General features: G+C 36.6%; 1 protein-coding gene across 2 annotated transcripts in view; it reads right to left on the bottom strand.

Annotated features, from left to right (window-relative positions):
- ASCC3 (activating signal cointegrator 1 complex subunit 3) overlaps positions 1 to 15,917 on the bottom strand; it is a 337,355-nt gene that overhangs the window by 178,373 nt on the left and 143,065 nt on the right. The window lies entirely within an intron of this gene.

Here is a 15,917-nt window from a genome sequence, read left to right as displayed (position 1 = left end):
TTTAGCAGCCTGCCTTTGCTGCCTGTCAGTACCTGCCTTCTTTCCTCTGTGAAGTTTCTTCTTTGGCCTCTACCTTCCCTCACAATCAGCTCAACCTGTGTTCCCAAACAGCCATTAGTATGATAAAAATAATTTTTTCATATAGACTACCGATCTTTTTCAGTTTTTCTGGTGTGAGAAAAAGCAACTTTATACCACTTTGACATTGTTCACCATCTGGAGTATACAATCTAAAGACAGTAAGTGTGGGTGCAGTAAATGACTTAAAGACAAGTTCCTCTAGCCCCTGCTTTCTACCAGGCTCACACATCTAAGTCTCTGGAATCACCCTGGTTGAGTTACTTGAGGCAACTTGTCCTAATCCTTGCCCCTCTTCTCAGTATCTCCCCGATACTCCTCTCTTACTTACATTTTTCTGGAAGCTAAAACTGATGTTTTTTGCAGGCTACACATTTAGGAGGATATTCAAGAACTGTTTCTAGTCAGGGAAGTGATAGGCTCATGTGAGCTGACCTAAGTAAAAGAGGATCATTTTGAGGACTAACAAAACTACAAAGGGGAATGAGGTCTGCGATGGGACCAGAAAGGAGACAGGGTGACACGAAGGTATCTATTCCTCTGTAGATATATCTCTATATTTAAGCCACAGTAATCTTATGTCTATAAACTGGTCAACGTAAGTGTTCCACATATGAGATGCTGATTAAAATTCACAGTAAAATCTCAGGTAACAATCATTCAAGAAACAGGAATGCGTAAATAACCAATATTCTTTTATGGTACACTGAAAGCAAAGGAGAAAAGATTAATTTGGAGAGGATAAGAAATTCCTCAAAACAAAACAACAACAGCAAAACCAAAATGTTTAGAGAAAAATAAAAAGTACTGCAAGTCGTCAAGAGAAATTTAATCAGCTAGTTACTGTTACCAAGGGCATAAACCTTGAGATTTCATACTTTATCAGAGCTCTAAATTATTTACTGATACTGATATGTTTTGAAAAGAAATATAATCATAAGAATATTTTAAAAAGAGTACACTAATAGAATTTATTTCAGAAAGTTTTGTAGGTACTGGAACGTTCTGTTTTCCTTATTTATTTTTCGACTAAAGAAAAACAAATCTTTTGAATTTTGATAGGCTCTCAAGCTTTCATGGAAAAACATCTTTACTTAATAGGACGTTAAGAACTGCACGTAGGTTTAAATTGTGATATTTTCATAATGACTGATATAAACTATTTATGCTAAGATAGAAAACTGTTACAATAATGCCCTGCTGAAGCTTCACCAGTTCAGAATTTGTCAAATTCTTTCTATCTCTTGCAGATGGTAGGGACATTTCCACTGTGAGTTTCTTCTTAAAGGGTAAGGCAGATTTTTTTTCCTCTTATATAAAAATAAATTTTACCCCACAGAAAACCTCATTAACCCCCAAAATTAAATTTTAAGAAAATCTGAATTAAAATGAAGTTACTTATTGTTTTGTTAATTCGTTCGTTCATTCATGTTTCTGAGCATGCAGTAACTACCAAGTCCAGGTAAAACTGCCATGAAAATGAGAGACAAGGCCCCCGCCCTCATGGAGATGAGAATCTAGTATGATGAATTAAATAATCACAAAACATTTTTTACTTGATAACTACTTACTGGGCATGTATGTGTAAAAGAGTTAAAAATAGAAATGAACATAGACAAGACATGGTCCCTTCCATGAAAAACCTGTACAATGTAAGGGGGAAGATAAAACTGTACACATAACTTACACAGCTGAATCAAAGAGAAGATAGCATGTGGACAACGTGGGAACTCTAAACATGGAGCTACTTGGTTTCCTTCATACATCCATCCCAAGATATTTATGCAGTTCCCACTATGTGCCAAGTACTGTCTGTACTAAGTGCTTAGTACGTACTATGATAACTATGTCTCAAGACTCTAAATTCGTACATTACTGTTATGGGGAGAAAATACGATAATCATTCCTATTGCTCCAAGGTTAAAGCTGCATAAAAGAGGTTACAATCGTATTTGGAATATTTAATTTTGTTATTTTTAGTATGTTAGCCTGAAGGAGTACATTCTCTTCTAAGGTTTCTCACACTGAGACCTAGGGACTACTACATCCAAATCATTGCTGGTGCTTATTAAAATAGATTCTGGGTCCTCTTTTAATATCAGCTGAGTAAGAATATCTAAGGGTGGGGTCTAGAAATTGAATCAACTATTGAGATGACCACTGCACTACTGTGTGAAATTAGTTAATAATTACCACCCACTTTTCTTCTCTGAAGTTCAAACAGGGTTAAAAGGTAAAATAAATAAAACCAGCACTATAAAGATGTTTTATGAAACCCGTTAATAATATCATTATTTACCTACACAGACGAAATATCAGGAAATTTTAAGGTATTTTATATAACTAATACAGCCCCAAGATTATTTCCCAGATGGGCCCGGGTTTTATAATGCTACCAGATTTCTATTCTCCATAATTCAAATGCCACATTATGTAAATCCTGTTGAAATAGCATATACGGAGAACATAAGGGAAAATAAAATGTGACCTAAATCTTCATTAATTATTTCAGTCCTGTTAACTTTTCATTTTGCAAATATTTTCTACTGCAGCCAAGAGAAATATTAGTTACAACTTAAAGTAACAATTTCTTTTTATTAAAGGATCCATCATGTTGTGTTAAGTAACATAAACTTTTTTCTTAGTAAAAATTTCCTATGTTGAAGCTTCAGTTGAAGTCATTACAAGGTTTTGGGTCTCTATAAACACATCTGATTTTATGGTTTGCTAATTTGGTTAATTAACTTAGACTCATGAAAATTTCAAGTAATAAAGAGGACAGTATTGTTTCATTTGACAGAAATAACTCCAAATTAATCTTAGAAACACTTTTTAGTAACTGAGCAGCAGTTAAATTGGTAAGTGTCACTAAAATAACAACAGAATAGTAAGGTTAAGTCAATAATGATGGCAAATTTAGACTGTTTTATAAAACCAATTATACTTTTATTTGAGTTTTTTTAGGCTATGCATTTAAAATATTTTATATACTTATTTTTAATATCAGAAGCCATTTTTTCATATTGTTTTATTTTTATTACGGAAAATTTCACATAGAAACAAAAGTAGACAGAATGTGGTCATAAACTGCAAAAGCCATTTATTTTTAAAATATATGATGGAACCATCCTATACTTGGGGGAAAAAAAGTACATAAATTTGAGTCTGGTCCTGTTACTTGACTTGTCAAAGAACGTGTTCTTTACATGAGATACTGATTAAAATTAATAAAAGAGTAAAAACTTAGATAATAAAAATTTAAAAAGTTGGAATGCTTAAGTAACACATACTGTTTCAGGGTGTATTCAAAGGAAAGAAAGACATATTATCTGACAAAGACCTGAAAATTCTTCTTCGGAATACTGCTAAATATCAGTGTGAATTAGAATAAATTATTTAATCTCTTCAATTCTTATTTCCCCCGGAACACATATAAACGGTTACAATGTATCTCAGGATTACTATAAGAATCAAAGGATATAATGTAAGGGAAAACACTGTGTTTAGTAAAATAGTAGCTCTAAAATTTTAGAAAGCTTCAAAATCACCTGGCAGGCTAGTTAAAAAACAAGATTGTTGCTGTTTTCCCCAATCCCCTTCCTGACTATGTAGGTCTGGGGCAAGTCAAGAGATTGCATTTCTAAGGAGATCCAAGATGCTAATATTCTTGTCCAGGAACTTTGAGAACCTCTGTTATAACTGGTAAGAATTAGCACAATTATTAGGGATATAAACATAAGCAAATTTAATTTTGCCTTAAAGACTAAATAGACCAGTATACAATTGTTATAAATTGACAACTACACACCTATTTAGTACTCATTTACATGCATATGTGCCTGTGCGTACGTGTATTTAACATCACACAGAACAATTTAAAACACTTTCCCCTTTAGCAATCTTTGTAACGGGTTTGTGAATAATGAACTAAGAATAAAAAAATCAGTAGAAATATTTTATGTGAAATCTTGAATCAAACCCTCTTTTCTAGGAATTCTGCTAAGAAATAAAACCGAGAATGAAAATATCTGAAAAAGATACAATATGGCAGATAGATGTCCCACAGAAAAATGTGGCTGAGAAATGATGTTTTATATTATGTGGTACATATGTCATTGGCTCTCGTAAAAGTTGAGGATTGGGGTAGGGAGGTTCATATCCTGCGGTTTCTTTCTAACCAGCACAGCCATTTATCTGTCTTGCTCTTAGTTCTTCTCAACTTTCTTAACCCAAGTTCTTCAAGAGAATTAAGCCCTAATGACCTACATAAATAGTGATATAAAAGTATGTGGTTCCCTGACCAGCAGCAGCAGTGTCCCTGAGTCAGAAACTCTGAGGGTGGGGCCCAGCCATCTCCTTTAATAGGCCCTCCAAGTTATTTTGATGCAAGTTAAAATCGGAGAATCCTGTATTAAGACATTCAGTGTAAGTTAAAAAAAATTATTAGTTTTTGCTCTGTGCATTTACAATAGTTCTGGCAAATACCATCTTCTGAAGAAGTGAGAAAATAGTCAAATTATTTTCTGTGTTGTATGCTCTGAATGGGAATGCCACTACAGATATATTTCAGATATATTTATTTATATCCCATGAGAGCATGTAGGCACAGAATAGCTTCTGTTGCTGTGATTACATTACCACATTTGTATTATCAGGTAGATACAATTTTAAAAGGTTTCATTCTGTATGCTGTAGATCCATGAATCATCCATAGTTAGACACTACAAGTCATTACAGTTTTAGATCACAGTGCTAGCCAGCTGAAGACACACAGGTCATCTGACATTATTACTCTTCTAGTACTTCCTCTATCAAATAACTTTACATATTTAGTTATCTGACTTATCAGTACCGAGCAAGGAGCCTGGCATACAGTAAATACTAAACGTATCTTAAGTAAATATAACACGTTGAGCCCAATCAAACACACTAACCCATTACATCTAATAATGGCAATTTCTGCTTTTAAAAATAATTTTTATTTTGGGGTTGTTCTGAGAAATGAGACAATATAAGCAAAGCATTTACAATAGTGTATGGTACATAGTAAGTGATTAATAAATGTGAGCAGTTGTTTATTGGAATACAATTCTGCTCCTTATGAAATTCAATACACTGTATTAATTTTTTGACAGGGTAACATATTTACATACTTCAAAATCAGAAAGTATAAAAATGTACACAGTATGTTTACCACCCTTCCCTCTACCCTAGTAGCCACTGTAACCTCTTCTTTGAGTTTATGCACATATTTAAACAACTAAAAATTCATAATTTTAATCCCTTTTCACCATACGGTAGTAGATTACACACATTGTTCTTTCCTTTTTCACTGAACCATATTGTCTTGAGGCCTTCTCACATCAGTATAGTTTCCTCATTTATATTTTACAGTTGCATAGTATTCCATTACATAAAAACACCAAAACTTATTTCTAATAACTAGTCCTTGTTTGATGGGCATTTATGTTATTTCCAATCTTTTGTTATTAAAAGCAATGTAATAAATAATTCTGTACACAAGTGATTTTATATGCTTGTGAATATATCTGTTGAATGCATTCATAGAAGTGGAATAGCTAAGTCAAAGTATATAAGACTACTTATTGAACTATGTCTCTATTCTGAATATAATCTGTTTTATTTTGGGGCTTTATTCTTTTCTTACCAATTTGTTGGTCCTCTTTGTATGACAGTATACTTTGCCTTTTTCTGTATTGTGAATATTTTGTCCTACTCTGTGCTTTATCTTTTGATTTTTATTTTTGGTATCTTATTCAATACAGAAATAGTTCATTTTTTCTGTACTTAAATCTATCAGCATTTTTCTCTATCGCTTCTGGGAAATTCACAAACAAGAAAGTTAAAATAGTCATAAACATATGAAAGTATTTTTAACTTCACTAACACTGTGTGGCTCTAAAAACACAATGGTGGGTGTAAACAGAGATGGATCCTGCTTTGTCCTTCTCTCTCTCTCTCTCTCTCTCTCTCACACACACACACACGTCCATAATCTACTACTAAGTGAAAAAATATCAAGTTGAAGAAAAATTTCCATATTATCCTGAGTGTGCTGTTGTATTCTAAGGAGTATGTATGTAAATATGTATGTCTGAAAACAGAAATATGGACACCCTCCAAATTAGTTATCTCACAAAATGAAAACAGCTTGGTGGGGGATGGGGAGACAGAATAAAAAGACAATTTTTTCTTTGTATGTCTTGTATCGTTTGTCTTACCCATTGAAGCAAGTCTTTAATAGTTTTCATAATTAAATATATAAACTATATTGAACAGAAAAAATAATTCATAACAATGAGGTTATAATAATATATTCATAATACACTATGGTATTAAGATAAGTATATTTGCTATGGCTATTTTATTGCTATGAGGTTTATCGTAAAAAGCATTAAAAAACACATATTTAACAATGCAATTAAAAGGGTGATGGTAAAACTTGTGGTCTAAGTGGTGAATTTATGCTTCAGTTTACCTAGAAATGCTTTAGGTAAAAAAAAAAAAAAAAAGAATGCTGGGAAGATGGCCGCCTAAGAACAGCTCAGGACTTCAGCTCCCAGTGAAAGTGCAGAGGGTGAGTGGACGCCGCATTTCCAGACGAACTCTTATTGCCCACAGACCAGGAGATACCCAGGCAGAGGGGTCGCCAGCGTCGCAGTCCCAGCCGGTGCGGCTGTTTTGGCCCCCGCGGGGCTGATTCTGCCCCCGCGGCTGCTGTAACCACTCCCTGTTGCTGCGGTTCTCCGTACGAAAGCCACTGGTCTGGGAGCCCTCTTAGCTGGCAAGCAGAGCCCTGAGACTGCAGAGTTCCCCACTCATCTGAAATAGCGAGTCAGGCCAGGAGATTCCTAGGCAAAAAATCCGCGAGGAGCCGGCGCCGCAGTTCGAGCCGACTCCATGAGTCGCAGCACTGGAGATCCCAGCGCCTTTTCAACAAGCGACTGGAACACGGGGTCCTTCAACTTAAAAGAAAAGACTCTGAGTCAGGGAGCCAGGTGATCAGGCTCGGTTGGTCCCACCCCTCCACCCCCAACAACGAAAACAAAAACAGTAACTGGGAACCCTCTGGGTTGAGTCCTTCAAACCAAGCACAGCTGAACCAGGACGGTCTGGCTCTGTGGGGGAGGGGCTTCCGCCATTACTGAGACTCTCCACCACTACAGAGGCAGGCTGCCGTTGCCGAGGCAACCCGCCATTGCCGAGGCAACCTGCCACAACAGAGAGAGTCCCCCATAACAGAGGCGGGGCCACCATTGCCGAGACAGTTCTAACTACCCACATATATAAAGGACTACAGGGAAGACCTCAGGGCAGCTGGGCGGAGCCCACAGCAGCTCAGCAAAGCCCCTGCGGGCAGGCAGTGGCTAGGGGTGCTGCTAGCTGGGCGGGTCAGACCTGAAAGAAAAATTTTAAAAAAGGCAGTATTGCAACGGAAACTCATAAAGCTCCAACTCCCTGGGACAGAGACAGACAACAGGTGGATAAACCCACAAAAATGGGAAGAAACCAGCGCAAAAAGGATGAAAACTCCCAAAACCAGAACACCTCTCCTCCTAAAAGGGATCACAACTCCTCACCAGCAAGGGAACCAGACCGGATGGAGAAGGAGGGTGATGAAATGACAGAATCAGACTTCAGAAGGTGGGTAGTAAGAAACTACAGTGAGCTAAAAGAACATGTTCTAACCCAACGCAAAGAAAATAGGAACCTTGAAAAAAGATTGGACGAACTGCTGACGAGAATGGACAGCGTATAAGTGAATTGATGGAGCTGAAAAACGCAACACGAGAACTTCGTGAAGCATGCACAAGCTTCAACAGCCGAATTGACCAAGCAGAAGAAAGGATATCAGAGGTGGAAGATCAACTCAATGAAATAAAAAGAGAAGGCAAGAACAGAGAAAAAAAGCGCAAAAAGGAATGAACAAAATCTTCAAGAAATGTGGGACTATGTGAAAAGACCTAATCTACGTCTGATAGGTGTACCTGAATGTGAGGAAGAGAATGAATCCAAGCTGGAAAATACTCTTCAGGATATTATCCAGGAAAACTTCCCTAACCTAGCAAGGCAGACCAATATTCAAATCCAGGAAATACAGAGAACACCACAAAGATATTCCTCAAGAAGAGCAACCCCAAGGCACATAATCGTCAGATTCACCAGGGTTGAAATGAAAGAGAAAATGCTAAGGGCAGCCAGAGAGAAAGGTCGGGTTACCCACAAAGGGAAGCCCATTAGACTCACAGCAGATCTCTCAGCAGAAACCCTACAAGCCAGAAGAGATTGGGGGCCAATATTCAACATCCTTAAAGACAAGAACTTTCAACCCAGAATCTCCTATCCAGCCAAACTAAGCTTCATAAGTGAAGGAAAAATAAAATCCTTAGTGAACAAGCAAGCACTCAGAGATTTCATCACCACCAAACCTGCTCTACAAGAACTCCTGAAAGAGGCTCTACACATATAAAGGAACAACCAGTACCAGCCACTCCAAAAACACACCAAATGGTAAAAGAGCATCATCAACACAATCAAGAATCTGCATCAACTAACCAACAAAACAGCCAGGTAGCATCAAAATGACAGTATCAAATTCACACATAACAATACTATCCCTAAATGTCAATGGACTAAATGCCCCAATCAAAAGACACAGACTGGCAAATTGGATAAAAAGCCAAAACCCATCAGTGTGCTGTATCCAGGAAACCCATCTTACATGAAAGGATACACAAAGGCTCAAAATAAAGGGATGGAGGAAGATCTACCAAGCAAATGGAGAGCAAAAAAAGGCAGGAGTTGCAATTCTCATCTCTGATAAAATAGACTTTAAAGCAACAAAGATCAAAAGAGACAAAGAAGGACATTACATAATGGTAAAAGAATCACTGCAACAAGAAGAGCTAACGGTCCTAAATATATACGCACCCAATACAGGAGTACCCAGATACATAAGGCAAGTTCTTAATGACTTACAAAGAGACTTAGACTCCCATACAATAATAGTGGGAGACTTTAACACCCCATTGTCAATATTAGACAGATCAACCAGACAGAAAATCAACAAGGATATCCAGGACCTGAATACAGACCTGGAACAAGCAAACCTAATAGACATTTACAGAACTCTCCACCCCAAATCCACAGAATATACATTCTTCTCAGCACCACATCACACCTACTCTAAAATTGACCACATAATTGGCAATAAATCACTCCTCAGCAAATGCAAAAGAACAAAAATCATAATAAACAGTCTCTCAGACCACAGTGCAATCGAGTTAGAACTCAGAATGCAGAAACTAACTGAGAACCGCACAGCTTCATGGAAACTGAATAACTTGCTCTTGAATGTTGACTGGATAAACAATGAAATGAAGGCAGAAATAAAGATGTTCTTCGAAACCAATGAGAATGAAGACACAACATACCAGAATCTCTGGGACACATTTAAAGCAGTCTCTAGAGGAAAATATATAGCAATGAGTGCCCACATGAGAAGAAAGGAGAGATCGAAAATTGACACCCTATCATCAAAATTGAAAGAGCTAGAGGAGCAAGATCAAAAAAACTCAAAACCTAGCAGAAGACAGGAAATAACTAAGATCAGAGCAGAACTGAAGGAAATAGAGACACAAAAAACTCTTCAAAAAATCAATAAATCCAGGAGCTGGTTTTTTGAAAAGATCAACCAAATAGACAGACCACTAGCCAGATTAATAAAAAAGAAAAGAGAGAATAACCAAATTGATGCAATAAAAAACGATAAAGGGGATATCACCACAGATTCCACAGAAATCCAAACAATCATCAGAGATTATTACAAACAACTCTATGCACATAAACTAGTAAACCTGGAAGAAATGGATAAATTCCTGGACACCTGCAACCTCCCAAGCCTAAACCTGGAAGAAGCCGAAACCCTGAATAGACCAATAACATGGTCTGAAGTCGAGGCAGCAATAAAGAGCCTACCACCCAAAAAAAGCCCAGGTCCAGATGGGTTCACAGCTGAATTCTACCAGACATACAAAGAGGAGCTGATACCATTCCTTCTGAAACTATTCCAGACAATCCAAAAAGAGGGAATCCTTCCCAAATCATTTTACGAGACAAACATCAGCCTGATACCAAAACCTGGCAGAGACTCAACAAGAAAAGAAAATTTCAGGCCAATATCCATGATGAACATAGATGCAAAAGTCTTCAATGAAATACTGGCAAACCGATTGCAACAGCATATCAAAAAGCTCATCCACCATGATCAAGTAGGATTCATCCCGGGGATGCAAGGCTGGTTCAACATACGCAAGTCCATAAACGTAATCCACCACATAAACAGAACCAAAGACAAAAACCACGATTATCTCGATTGATGCAGAGAAGGCTTTTGACAAAATTCAACAACCCTTTATGCTAAAAACCCTCAATAAACTAGGTATTGATGGAACGTATCTCAAAACAATAAAAGCTATTTACGACAAACCAACAGCCAATATCATACTGAATGGGCAAAAACTGGAAGCATTCCCTTTGAAATCTGGCACTAGACAAGGATGCCCTCACTCACCACTCCTATTCAATATAGTACTGGAAGTTCTAGCCAGAGCAATCAGGCAAGAAAAAGAAATAAAGGGTATCCAAATTGGAAAGGAGGAAATCAAATTGTCTCTATTTGCAGATGACATGATTGTACATCTGGAAGACCCCATCATCTCAGCCCAAAATCTCCTGAAACTGATAAACAACTTCAGCAAAGTCTCAGGATACAAAATCAATGTGCAAAAATCACAAGCATTCCTATACACCAGTAATAGACTTCAAGAGAGCCAAATCAAGAACGAACTGCCATTCACAATTGCTACAAAGAGAATAAAGTACCTAGGAATACAACTAACAAGGAACGTAAAGGACCTCTTCAAGGAAAACTACAAGCCATTGCTCAACGAAATAAGAGAGGATACAGACAGATGGAGAAACATTCCATGTTCATGGTTAGGAAGAATCAACATCGTGAAAATGGCCATACTGCCCAAAGTAATTTACAGATTCAACGCTATTCCCGTCAAGCTACCAATGACCTTCTTCACAGAACTGGAAAAAAACACCTTAAACTTCATATGGAACCAAAAGAGAGCCCGCATAGCCAAGTCAATTCTAAGCAAAAAGAACAAAGCAGGAGGCATCACACTACCAGACTTCAAACTATACTACAAGGCTACAGTAATCAAAACAGCATGGTACTGGTACCAAAACAGAGATATAGACCAATGGAACAGAACAGAGGCCTCAGAGGAAATACAACATACCTGCAACCATCTGATCTTCGACAAACCTGACAAAAACAAGCAATGGGGAAAGGACTCCCTGTTTAATAAATGGTGTTGGGAAAACTGGCTAGCCATGTGCAGAAAGCAGAAACAGGACCCCTTCCTGACACCTTACACCAAAATTAACTCCAGATGGATTAAAGACTTAAACATCAGACCTAATACCATAAAAACCTTACAAGAAAATCTAGGCAAAACCATTCAGGACATAGGTGTAGGCAAGGACTTCATGACCAAAACGCCAAAAGCAATGGCAACAAAAGCCAAAATAGACAAATGGGACCTAATCAAACTCCGCAGCTTCTGCACGGCAAAAGAAACAGTCAGTAGAGTGAATCGGCAACCAACAGAATGGGAAAAAAGTTTTGCAGCCTACCCATCTGACAAGGGGCTGATATCCAGAATTTACAAAGAACTAAAGCAGATCTACAAGAAAAAAACAAACAAGCCCATTCAAAAATGAGCGAAGGATATGAACAGATAACTTTACAAAAGAAGACATACAGGAGGCCAACAAACATATGAAAAAATGCTCATCATCACTGGTCATCAGAGAAATGCAAATCAAAACCACATTGAGATTACCATCTCACACCAGTTAGAATGGTGATCATTAAAAAATCGGGAAACAACAGATGCTGGAGAGGATGTGGAGAAATAGGAACACTTTTACACTGTTGGTGGGAATGTAAATTAATTCAACCATTGTGGAAGACAGTGTGGCGATTCCTCAAGGACCTAAAAATAGAAATCCCATTTGACCCAGCAATCCCATTACTGGGTATATATCCAAAGGATTATAAATCATTCTACTACAAGGACACGTGCACACGAATGTTCATTGCAGCACTGTTTACAATAGCAAAGACCTGGAACCAACCCAAATGCCCAACGATGATAGACTGGATAGGGAAAATGTGGTACATATACACCATGGAATATTACGCAGCCATCAAAAAAGATGAGTTCACATCCTTTGTAGGGACATGGATGAACCTGGAAATCATCATTCTCAGCAAACTGACACAAGAGCAGAAAATCAAACACCGTATATTCGCACTCATAGGCGGGTGTTGAACAATGAGAACATATGGACACAGGGAGGGGAGCATTACACACTGGGGTCCGTTGGGGGGAAATGGGGGAGGGGCGGGGGGTGGGTAGGTGGGAAGAGATAGCATGGGGAGAAATGACAGATACAGGTGAGGGGATGGAAGGCAGCAAACCACACTGCTATGTGTGTACCTATGCAACAATCTTGCATGTTCTTCACATGTACCCCAAAACCTAAAATGCAATTAAAAAAAAAAAAAGGACTATATTTCCATTGCTAAGGTACTGGAAAATAAGTTTTGAGAGTTTTTTTTACAATGAAAAAAAAAAAAAAAAAAAAAAGAGACAATGACCTAGCAGAAGAAATCAATAGCAGTTCAAGGGAAAGTATCCATATGTTCCAAGTTACATAGAAGAGAGCAAATTCATATGGTGGTCTATACAGACTTCTTGTAGAAATAAAAATGTGGACAAAAATATCACCTGGAAAGGTGAAACATAACCTGATACAAAATTATGTACTAAGATATAGGAAATCATTCATTTCAAGGCTCAGAAAAAAAAAAAAAAAAAAAAAAACTAAAAGAAATACCTGAAAAATTATTTTTATGTTAGAGAAGTTATTTTAAGCTTAATAAAGAAAGGCCATCATAGTTTAAAACAATACTGATTTTAATAAAAGAATACATATCACATGGTCAAAAAATATGACTTGAAGAAATATTTTTTAAAAGTACATAAACCATTGAAAAAAACCTAAAGACAATCTTAAAATTGTAAGTATAGGACAGAAGACAGGATAATTTTAAAGGGTGGAGTTATTAAAAAAACAAACAAAGAGGAGCTCTTGATTCTTTTATAAAAAACGAAAATGAGCAAGAAAGCATTTAGGTATGTATCGCTGAGTAAACTGAGTTAGTATGAATATTTGAGATAGATCTTATTTTAAAAAATCTTAGATTTCAACATTTTAAACATTTTAAGATACAGTCTTCTGGCTACTGAATTACCTGAAAAGTTTATACATTTTTCATATATTTTCATTTAAGAAAATAAATAAAAAAGAAACTCTCATACTTACATGGAGAAGATGAACGCTACTATTATGATTACACAGTTTTTCCTGGATGCCTCCGGATACAAGTGCTCAGATGCCTCTTTCTTAAGTATTTATCACTGCCTATCTTTCCTTTTTAACTATTTTGGTGCTTGACTTAGCTCCTCTGCTAGTCTGTGATCATCCAACAATTATGTGACAGGCACTGAGGACACACAATGGGCTGGTCCCTGTGCTTCTGGAGCTTATATCTAATTATATGGTAAAGGGGAGTCTAGGAAGATGATGAACACAGAAGCCACCATTCATTACATGAACAACTGTAAGAGGAAGTAACCAAAAATCAGTAAATACAATAATCTAGAAATTAATTAGGATTCTCCCTCTCAAAGATGGCAAAGTACTTGATTTTAAAGGTCATAACACTCTAAAGTTCTTCATTATTGGCCCCTTGGGTGTTATCTCTTTGAGCTTTTCCTGTTGCTTAAAACCTTCATCCATTTGTATTGTTCTAGGCCTTTAGCCATGTTTTTCACTTAGTCCTCCTGCCAACTCCATCTGTATAAATTCTATAAACCTGCAACACCCAGCTCTAATGATCTTTCTCCAATCTCGCCAGGAAAAATTAATTACTTTTTCATACTTGCACCTTGTGTAATCATAAGCTGTACATAGCTCACCCCAATGTTAGGACTAATAATAAAAGACACCATTTATTGTGTCTTACGATGGTGCTAGTCCCATTACTAGGTACAATACACATGTTATCTTACTGTTAACCACACGGGTGGTTAACTGTATTTGTATTAGTATTTTAGGTAATTGTATTAGTATTTTACAGAAGAAAAAACTAAAGCTCAGAGGATTTTAATAATTTGCCACTCATTCAGAAGCAGAAAAGGGAGTTCATCTCAGATTCGACATTCTCAGGCAGCATTGAAGGAAGAGCTATAACTTGAAAGTAGCCTTTCTTTCCATCAAGGTGTATGTCTTCCTTGAATGCTGCCTGAGGGCAGGGCTTACATTTTGCTAATTTTGAGGGCTACATACCACCCTTCCTGCTATTGTCCAATCAGTGGACACTCAATAAATAGTGCTGAAATTACAATGTTAAAAATGGTCAGTTTTCACTAAGACTATTTTTCGGCAGAGATTTCAGTTTAAAAGTTTATAATAGCTTGTAGGCTGAGTTAATACATTTCATTCATACCTTTATTAAAATATGAGATAACAAGCAAATTTCCATTTACTCAATAATTAATTTTCATGGATAGTTTTATTTAAATTTAACAGCAAACCACCCATTGATATTTAATAAACTAAAATTGCTGCTGATTAGTCTTTTGATACTGCCGTAGAAATACCTGTATGCATATTTCAGTGCTATTGCAAGGTGTAAAATTTACGATTTAAAAAAGAAATGACTTATGAGCGATTCTAAAAGATAGCTTATAAAAATTCTGGACGTCGAGGTCAAAACTGATTTCTAAATCAAAGCTACCTACATTAAAAAATAATCAGATTTATTAACCAAAATACAGTCTTCCCTTGATAGCCATAGAAGACTGGTTTTAGGACACCCTGTGGATACCAAATGCTTAAGACCCTTATATAAAATTGTGTAGTATTTGCATTTAATCTGTGCACATCCTTCTGTATACGTTATTTCATATCTTAATAATATCTAATACAATGTAAATGCCTTGTAAATTGTTATTATGCTGTATTGTTTAGTGGATAATGACAAGAAAAAAAGTCTACATGTTCAATACAGATGCAACCATTCTTTTTTTCCTCAAATATTTTCCATGTGAAGTTGTTGAATCCACAAATGTAGAACCCATGGCTATGGAGGGCCAATTGTAATGTACTACTGAAGAGGAATAAAGCATCTTTACTTTGGGCAAAGGTTAAAAAAAAAATGACCTTAATACATTTAGCTTACATCAATAAGACTATCATTCACTAAAAATAGGGATTAAAATGATAATCGTTAAAATCCTCTATTAATCATGAATGTATCAATTTGCATTTAACAACCAGCATTTATTATTAGATATTCCTGGCAACCAATTAAATTACTAAACCACATGTATTTTCTTCAAAGACATAGCTAAACATTTATTAGATATGCCATGAAAATATAAGTTACCTCAAATAGGGTTAATTTATGCTGCTGTAGCTATATAAGACTGTGCAATTCACTGACTAGTCTTCTTTCGTGAAGTTATGTAAATAAGCCAAGGCAAGTAATCACAATAGAGAGATGTGGTTCCACAGCTCCAAGCTAAGTAATTAGATCTACAGTTGGCAGTTCAGAGCCAGTGAGGGACTCTCACGCTGAGTATCTGCAGCTCTTTTCAAGAAACCCAAGC

The sequence above is a fragment of the Saimiri boliviensis genome, chromosome 4, assembly GCF_048565385.1.
Source record: "Saimiri boliviensis isolate mSaiBol1 chromosome 4, mSaiBol1.pri, whole genome shotgun sequence".
Taxonomy (NCBI): Eukaryota; Metazoa; Chordata; class Mammalia; order Primates; family Cebidae; genus Saimiri; species Saimiri boliviensis.
Note: the sequence above shows the minus strand (reverse complement) of the source record. Positions and strands in the feature narration are given on the sequence as shown.